Here is a 9352-nt window from a genome sequence, read left to right as displayed (position 1 = left end):
ATGGATTCTGTGACAGGCGGTCAGTCTGGCTCTGCTCACAGCCTGAGGGCACGACTACCAATACTGTGCTGTGTGGTGGTTTCCAGTAGGGACAGACCTGACAGGCACTGAGCCCATACTATGCCAGCCAAGCATTGCTGCCTACATGGTGGCCACTGACTGACCGGCTCAGGGTCACCAGCTTATAGGAAAATGTCAGCCACAGCGGTAATGGGCGCTCCACGTCGCCCTTATAGTACAGTCTGCCTGAGAATGCCGCCCGGCCGTCACACAGCTACACTGCGCTGAACATCACGACGTTCTGAGGGTTTTAGCGCCCTTCCACAGCGTCTCCGCTTAGTGGGAGGAGCCAGCACCTACGTCCAGCGCGCTGACGTCAGTAGGCGGTACTGAAGATTGCCTAGCAACCGGAGCGCAGCCCCTAGTAACAAGGAACAACTACCAGCAGACAGGTACACGATAGCGCCCTGTGTGAGTGTGCGGTGAGGCGGCATGTAACGGTGTGTGCTCTGACTGACCGTGAGTGCAGGACCCCCGTGTGTTATCTGACAGCGGGGAGGTCTCTGTATCCTCCGCACCGTGCCGTGTCAGTACCGGCAGGCTGTGTGCACGCTACATAATGGGCTCCATTGTCCGTAGTTGTATGATATCAGACACGTATATTAACCCCTTACTGACACTGTATTTCTTCCTCTGCTCATTCCAAGAGCCATCACTTTTTCTGTCTCCATCATCCCAGACATATGAGGTCTTGTGTCTCTGGCAGGACAAGTTCTAGTTCTGAAGGACTTCTGTCATTTTACCGTATAATGTACTGATCAGACAAAAATCCAGCGATTACAGCGATACCAAACGTGTGTAGGTGCCCGTTTTTTCTATAAAGGGGCCGTCCGACTTTAGGCCACAAGGCTGCGGTCGCTATGTGAGTGCTGACACGTGAATCCTCACATTGTGCGCACTGCGTGCCGTGAGCAGGCGATCGTGTAACCACAAGTAGGCGTTTTACACGCAGCCACAGTCCGACTAGACTTGTCTGCTCTCGATACAATTGCATTGAGCGAAGCCGAGGCCATCTAGTCGTCATGTGACTTTATGTATGCAAATCACATACTGGCAGGAGAATTCTCACAGTGGGCAGTGCGTGTGATGTGAGGATTTACAAGTCTGCGATCACATAGAGTGACCGCAGATTTGTAGCCTAAGGCTGTACAACCCCTTTAAAGAGAATCTATCAACACTATTAACCTCCAAATATAGGGTTAATCTGAAGCTACAGCGTTATAATGCTGTCTAGCCTCGTTACTGAAAGCACGGCTACTGGAAGAAAATTAACTTTATTCCTCCTGCCAGCTTTCAGTTATGGCTCACACCATTGTGACGGCTGTAAGCGTACCCTGACAATTTGATTGACAGCTCGCTCAGCACAGACACACCGCAGAGCCGCTCACTTTGTACTCAGTGGTGACTGTGGCAACTCCTTCCACACCTCTATGGCAGCCGAGAGGAATAAATTAATTTTCTTCTGGTGCCTTTAACCTTGAGATTGACTCTACATCTGCAAGTTAGGCCTGTTTCACACGTTCTGATATTTTTGGTACCGGAGATATCCGTGTCCGGGTGTGTAATACTTGTGGCACACATGTGGCAACCGTCTGCCGCATCAGTACTGCATGCACCGGCGCCAGGGAAGCAGCGGTACAGTTAGCACTGTTCCCCGACGCCAGGTGCTGAAGACCGCTCGCATCATTCTCCCCTGCTCTGCCGGCAATCAGCTCGAGCAGGGGAGAATAGTGAGCGTTATATTCAACTGATAACATCAACAGCAGGTGGTGACTGATGGGACCAGGCTCGGACTGGCCCTCTGGAGAACAAGAGAATCCTCTGGTGGGACGCCCCTGTGCAGGCGTTGGCCACCACCCTCTTATATGAGCAGTACTTGGCATAATATACATGAATCACTATGTACAGACAAAGGCGGCATCTTATTCATTTATCAATCTACCCAGTTCATTGCTAAATAAATTTGTGAATGAGGATAATGTTATATTTGCATGTGGCTGAATAGTGGTGTCCTGGAGTTGGTTACTGGTGGGCCCTTGGCTTCCCATTCCGACACTGGATGGGACTATTCATCACCCGCCACCTGTGCTATAAATAAATAACAAATCCGTCATGGGTTCCCTTATATTTTCTTTAACCCCTTCGCGCCATGCGCCGTACTAGTACTGCGCTGCCGGCACTGCATTTGTGCCAGCCGCAGTACTAGTACGGTGCACCGATCACCGCGGTCTCACGCTGAGCATCGCGGTGATCGGCTGCAGGTGTCAGCTGTATATGACAGCTGACACCCCGCAGCAATGCCCACGATCGGCGCTAGCGCCGATCGCGGGCATTTAACCCCTCTGATGCCGCTGTCAGTAGTGACAGCGGCATAGAGGGGGATCGCGCAGGGACGGGGGCTCCCTGCGCTCTCCCACCGGAGCAACGCGATGAGATCGCGTTGCTCCGGTGATCCGGAAGGAGTCCCCGGATCCAAGATGGCCGCGGGACTCTTTCCGGGTCATGAAATTAACTGGCTAGCCGGCGCCTGCTGAGAGCTGTTGAGAGAAGGCGCCGGAAAGCCTCCTGAACTTGCCTGTCAGATTGCTGATCTGACAGAGTGCTATGCACACTGTCAGATCACCGATCTGATCTAATACAGTGATGTCCCACCCTGGGACAATGGTAGAAAGTAAAAAAAAAAAAAAAATGGAATGTATAAAAAAAAATAAAAAAATCCCCAAATAAAGAAAAAAAAACATTTCCCAGTAAACCCATTTATTTATGTAAATTAAAAAAAACAATAAAAGTACACATATTTGGTATCGCCGCGTCCGTAACGACCCGCTCTATAAAACTATCCCACTAGTTAACCCCTTCAGTGAATACCGCAAAAAAATAAAATAAAAAACAAGGCAAAAAACAACGCTTTATTATCATACAGGCGAACAAAAAGTGGAATAACACGCGATCAAAAAGACGGATATAAATAACCATGGTACCGCTGAAAACGTCATCTTGTCCCACAAAAAAAAAGCCACCATACAGCATCATCAGCAGAAAAATAAAAAAGTTATAGCTCTCAGAATAAAACGATGCAAAAACAATTATTTTTTTATATAAAATAGTTTTTATTGTGTAAAAGCGCCAAAACATAAAAAAATTACATAAATGAGGTATCGCTGTAATCGTACTGACCTGAAGAATAAAGCTGCTTTATCAATTTTACCATACGTGGAACGGTATAAACGCCACCCCTAACAGAATTTCAGGAATTGCTGGTTTTTGTTCATTCCGCCTCCCAAAAATCGGAATAAAAAGCGATCAAAAAATGTCATGTGCCCGAAAATGGTACCAATAAAAACGTCAACTCGTCCCGCAAAAAACAAGATCTCACATGACTCTGTGGGCCAAAATATGGATAAATTATAGCTCTCAAAATGTGGTGATGCAAAAACTATTTTTTGCAATAAAAAGCGTCTTTTAGTGTGTGATGGCTGCCAACCATAAAAATCCGCCAAAAAAACGCTTTAAAAGCAAATCAAACCCCCCTTCATCACCCCCTTAGTTAGGGAAAAATAATAAAATTTTAAAAAATGTATTTATTTCCATTTTCCCATTAGGGTTAGGACTAGGGTTAAGGTTGGGGTTAGGGCTAGGGTTAGGGCTGGGGTTAGGGTTGGGGTTAGGTTTTCAGTTAGAATTGGGGAGTTTCCACTGTTTAGGCACATCAGGGGCTCTCCAAACGCGACATGGCGTCCGATCTCAATTCCATCCAATTCTGCTTTGAAAAACTAAAACAGTGCTCCTTCCCTTCCGAGTTCTCCTGTGCGCCCAAACAGTGGATCCCCCCAACATATGGGGTATCAGCGTTCTCAAGACAAGTTGGACAACAACGTTTGTCTTCCAATTTCTCCTGTTACCCTTGGGAAAATAAAAAACGTGGGGGCTAAAATATCATTTTCGTGGAAAAAAAAATATTTTTTATTTTCACGGCTCTGCGTTATAAACTGTAGTGAGACACTTGTTGGTTCAAAGTTCTCACAACACATCTAGATAAGTTCCTTGGGGGGTCTAGTTTCCAATATGGGGTCACTTGTGGGGGGGTTCTACTGTTTAGGTACATCAGGGCCTCTGCAAATGCAACATGACGCCTGCAGACCAATCCATCTAAGTCTGCATTTCAAACGGCGCTCCTTCCCTTCCGAGCTCTGCCGTGCGCCCAAACAGTGGTTTCCCCCCATGTATGGGGTATCAGCGTACTCAGGACAAATTGGACAATTACTTTTGTGGCCCAATTTCTCCTGTTACCCTTGGGGAAAAAAATTGCGGGCTAAAACATAATTTTGTGGAAAGAAAAAATGATTTTTTCATTTTCACAGCGCTACATTCTAAACTTTAGTGAAACAATTGGGGGTTAAAAGTGCTCACCACACTTCTAGATAAGTTCCTTAGGGGGTCTTCTTTCCAAAATGGGGTCACTTGTGGGGGGTTTCCACTGTTTAGGCACGTCAGGGGCTCTCCAAACACGACATGGGTTCCGATCTCAATTCCAGCCAATTTTGCATTGAAAAGTCAAACGGCGCTCCTTCCCTTCCGAGCTCTGCCATGCACTCAAACAGTAGTTTATCCCCATATATGAAGTATCAGCGTACTCAGGACAAATTGCACAACAACTTTTGGTGTCCAATTTATCCTGTTACCCTTGGGAAAATAAAAAATTTGGGGCAAGAAGATCATTTTTTTTGTGAAAATTAGTATAACATTTTTTTTACGGCTCTACATTCTAAACTTCTGTGAAGCACTTGGAGGTTCAAAGTGCTCACCACACATCTAGATTAGTTCCTTGGAGGGTCTACTTTCCAAAATGGTGTCACTTGTGGGGGTTTCCACTGTTTAGGCACGTCAGGGGCTCTCCAATCGCGACATGGGTTCCGATCTCAATTCCAGCAAATCTTGCATTGAAAAGTCAAATGGCGCTCCTTCCCTTCCGAGCTCTGCCATGTGCCCAATCAATGGTTTACCCCAACATGTGGGGTATCGGCGTACTCAGGACAAATTGTACAACGACTTTTGTGGTCCAATTTCTCCTGTTACCCTTGGTAAAATAAAACAAATTGGATCTGGAGTAAAAATTTTGTGAAAAAAAAGTTAAATGTTCAATTTTTTTTAAACATTCCACAAATTCCTGTGAAGCACCTGAAGGGTTAATAAACTTTTTGAATGTGGTTTTGAGTATCTTGAGGGGTGCAGTTTTTAGAATGGTGTCACTTTTGGGCATTTTCTGTCATATAGACCCCTCAAAGTCACTTCAAGTGTGAGGTGGTCCGTAAAAAAAATGGTTTTGCAAATTTTGTTGCAAAAGTGAGAAATCGCTGGTCAACTTTTAACCCTTATAACTCCCTAACAAAAAAAAATTATGTTTCCAAAATTGTGCTGATGTAAAGCAGACATGTGGGAAATGTTGTTTATTAACTATATTATGTGATATAACTCTCTAATTTAAGGGCATAAAAACTAAAAGTTTGAAAATTGATAAATTTTCATAATTTACGACAATTTTTTTTTTTTTTTCACAAATAAATGCAAGTCATATCGAAGAAGTTTTACCACTATCATGAAGTACAATGTCACGAGAAAACATTGTCAGAATCACCAGGATCCGTTGAAGCGTTTCAGCGTTATGACCTCATAGAGTGACAGTGGTCAGAATTGTAAAAATTGGCCCTGTCACTTAGGTGAAAACAGGCTTCGGGGTGAAGAGGTTAAAGAGCCAGGCAAAACTGACAGCTGGGAGCTTCAACCCTCAGCAAGGCTTGTTATGAACAATAGAAGGGTCCCCATGCTGTTTTTTTTAATTATTTATGAAATTCTGGGGAGACTGTGGGCTGCTATTTTTAGGCTGGGGGGGTCAATATCCATGGCCCCTTACCAGCCTGACAATACCAGCCCCCAGCTGTCAGCATTAGCTTTGCTGGATGTCAAAAATGGGGGGGAACCACATGCCGTTTTTTAAAACTATTTATTGAAATAATTTGTAAAAAGTGTGGGGACCCCTCCATTCTTGACAACCAGCCTTGTTGAAGCTGACAGCTGAGGGTTGCAGCCCCCAGCTGTGAGTTTTGCCTGGCTGGTTATCAAAAATACAGGGGGACCCATGCCGTTTTTTATTATTTACAGTGCAGGAGCGGCTGATGAATACTCCCATCCCCCGCTCCTGCTCTCACTGTTATTAGGGGCTGCAGGTGTTGGATGATGGGAGCCGTGGTCCCATCAGCTGACACCAGTGACTGGAGGTAAACTTTATACCTCTGATCACAGCTGAGCGCTCATGCTTTCTTCTGACAGTGTGGGAACCGCGGCTCTCTGACCGGCGGGAATGATTTCACCGCCGATCAGAAGCGGTGTTTGTCACACTGTTTTTTTTTTGCCTTCCTCTGGATCAACATGTTAGGGCATGTTAGGTTAGGCTATAGGTTCAACCTTAATAACTATGTTACTATGTCATGCACATGACAGCGTGGCAAACACTGGATGTTCGGGCCACCCATTCAAGTGAATACGGTCCGGGTTCAGATACTGTTTTGGTCCCTGAACCCTAACTTTTTGTAACTGTTCGGCCGAACCCGCGGGACCCGAATATCCAGGAGTCCGCCCATCTCTACTCTTGGTGTGCCATATACGGTAGCCTGTTAGATGCAATATAGAAATGGAACAAGTGGCACTCACCAATCTGTAAAAATGATCGTTCATTCTGGTTCAAAAGACATAAGCATGGCTAAGGGTGTAGCGGGGGGCGTGAAGCCATAAGCAGGATATGACAGGCGATCTGCAATATCACTGGTCTCGCGTGTTGCAGTGCTGGTGCATTACAATGCGTGAGCCCAGTGATCAGAAAACTAAACGTTAAAGTCCCATACAGGGACTAAGTAAAAAAAGTTAAGAAGGAAACTGATATCCCCCCACACAAAATAAAGAACAAAAATATTACACCAATAAAAGCACATATTTACACCATGTTCCAAATTATTATGCAAATTATATTCTCGGACTTTCTTAAATGGTCGGTGGAAATGACAGTCAGTCTAATAAAAGTCATCCATTAGAGTATACATCGAATTTAATTAAAAAATCTCCCAAAGATAACAGTAAAAATCCCCGTTTTCTTAAATTATTTGAATTATTTAAATAAATCAGAGAAAGGACCCCTCTATTCTTGATAGGGTTGCCTGGCTGGTTACAGAAAATACAGTTCAACCCACACCGTTTGTTTTTTTTATTATAGCACAGGCAGCTGATGAATATCCCCATCAGCCACTCCTGCTGTCACTGTTATTAGTGGCAGCAGGTGTAGGCTGATGGGTGTAAAAGTCCCATCATCCGCAGCCTGCTCACATTGTTATCACATGAATATAACTCTCATCATTCTCCCCTGCTCGAGCTGACCGCCAGCAGATCAGGGGAGAATGATGAGGGAGGTCTTCAGCACCCTTTGCTGGGGAACAGCGCTAACTGTCCCGCTGTTTCTCTTGCACCGAAATGTGTCACACTGAAGACATACCTATGTGTGCACGCGTGTGAGATGTTTTGCAGCCCCTGCTGCTGGTAAAAAACAGACATGTCAACGTGTATTGCCCAAGGACAAATGGTTCATGTAAACACACTGACATGCACAGACCCATTCACTTGAATGGGTCTGTGTGTGTAACTGTCTCCGGTACGTGTGAAAACTGTCACCACACGTACCGGACACACTGACATCTAAAAGAGGTTGTCCTCTACTTTATACATTGATGACCTATCCTTGATGCGTTGATATAAAATATGCTTCTTTCTTTTTTCTTTCTTTTTTCTTTTGAATATGGAAAAAAGGTTACGGTATTCTTCTTTGTATTTTTATAGACTTTTTTTTTCTTTATTCTTCTTAGTCTCTTTAACATTTTTACCATGTTCACGTAATGAATATGCGGCTTCACCCCTATGGGAGTGGAGCCAGGTCCATATTCATTACTGTAACGAGCGGTACCATGTGACCGCCCACTACAGGAAGAAGCTGCCGGCAGGGAAGCAGGGATGTGCAGGGACCGCGCCAGGAGCAGGTGAGTATGACTAGACAGCTGCCGCTCCTCCTCCCCTGCCGACGCCTGAGTATGACTCGAGTATATGCCGAGAGGGGGACTTTCAGCCCAAAAAAGTGGGCTGAAAATCTTGGCTTATACTTGAGTATATACGGTAAATAAAAATATTCTGCGGATCTGAAAGAGTGCCAGATTCCATTTTTTGTTTTTGTTATGTATGACATATAGGCACCTCATAGGTCGTATCCCGATATCACCGCAGGAGCCTGCACTGTCTTTTCAGGCACACGACAGCTGTCAATCTCTGACAGCGGCATTTAACATGAGCGCTCTGGAAACCCGTTACAAACCCCGCCCATGGGCGCCCTGTGCACGATTGTGGGGCGCCGATGGGTTGGCATGACAACTGCGCTTGTCATTGGAGATCTGCTATCAGCGCCGCCCTGTGGCCAGCATTCATAGGAGATGATCATTTCTGCTACACACAGGGAGGATTTTTGGGAGGCAGAATTACCAAACACCAGAAACTCAGAAATAGTTTTTTGCTGGTTTTCTTTATACTGTTCAGCACGTGGTAAAAGTGATAAGGCAGCTTTAATCTTCGGGGCTGTACAATTACAGCGATACCACATGTATATCTTTTTTTATGTTTTGTCGCTTCTGCACATTAAAAACTATTTTATAGAAAAAATATTGTCACTGGATTCTGTGAGCTTTATCTTTTTTATTTTTCCACCAGTGGAGGTTTCTGGTGGCTTGTTTTTTGTGGACAAGATGACGTTTTCATCTATACGATTTTTATTCACATTTGTCTTTTTTTTTATTTCACTTTTTTTTAATGAAAATCCATAGTTTTTTGTCACTTTTTTTGTTTGTTTATTTCATGGCGTTCATTAGTTTGACAGTTTTATAGATTATGTCTTTATGGACTTGGTGATATGAAGTATGTGTTCCGTTTTTTGCTTATTTTTCATTTTTACATACGTAAATATGTGCTTTTATTGGTGTAATATTTTTGTTCTTTATTTTGTTTGGGGGGATATCAGTTTCCTTCTTAACTTTTTTTTACTTAATCCCTGTATGGGACTTTAACGTTTAGTTTTCTGATCACTGGGCTCACGCATTGTAATGCACCAGCACTGCAACACGCGAGACCAGTGATATTGCAGAACGCCTGTCAGATCCTGCTTATGGCTTCACGACCCCTGCCTCACCCTTAGCCATGCTTATGTCTT

The 9352-nt window shown here is 44.5% G+C and overlaps 1 protein-coding gene across 2 annotated transcripts in view; it reads left to right on the top strand.

The window, feature by feature from the left end:
- The first annotated feature begins 335 nt into the window (after positions 1-335).
- FAM184A (family with sequence similarity 184 member A) overlaps positions 336-9352 on the top strand; it is a 313220-nt gene continuing 304203 nt past the window's right edge. For both annotated transcript variants that reach the window (XM_077289549.1, XM_077289542.1), the window contains exon 1: positions 336-452. The gene's annotated coding sequence lies outside the window, so the exon portion shown is untranslated. The remainder of the gene's footprint in view (positions 453-9352) is intronic.

This window comes from Ranitomeya variabilis, chromosome 2 (assembly GCF_051348905.1).
Source record: "Ranitomeya variabilis isolate aRanVar5 chromosome 2, aRanVar5.hap1, whole genome shotgun sequence".
NCBI classification, from domain to species: domain Eukaryota; kingdom Metazoa; phylum Chordata; class Amphibia; order Anura; family Dendrobatidae; genus Ranitomeya; species Ranitomeya variabilis.
This window is presented reverse-complemented; position numbering and strand designations above follow the sequence as displayed.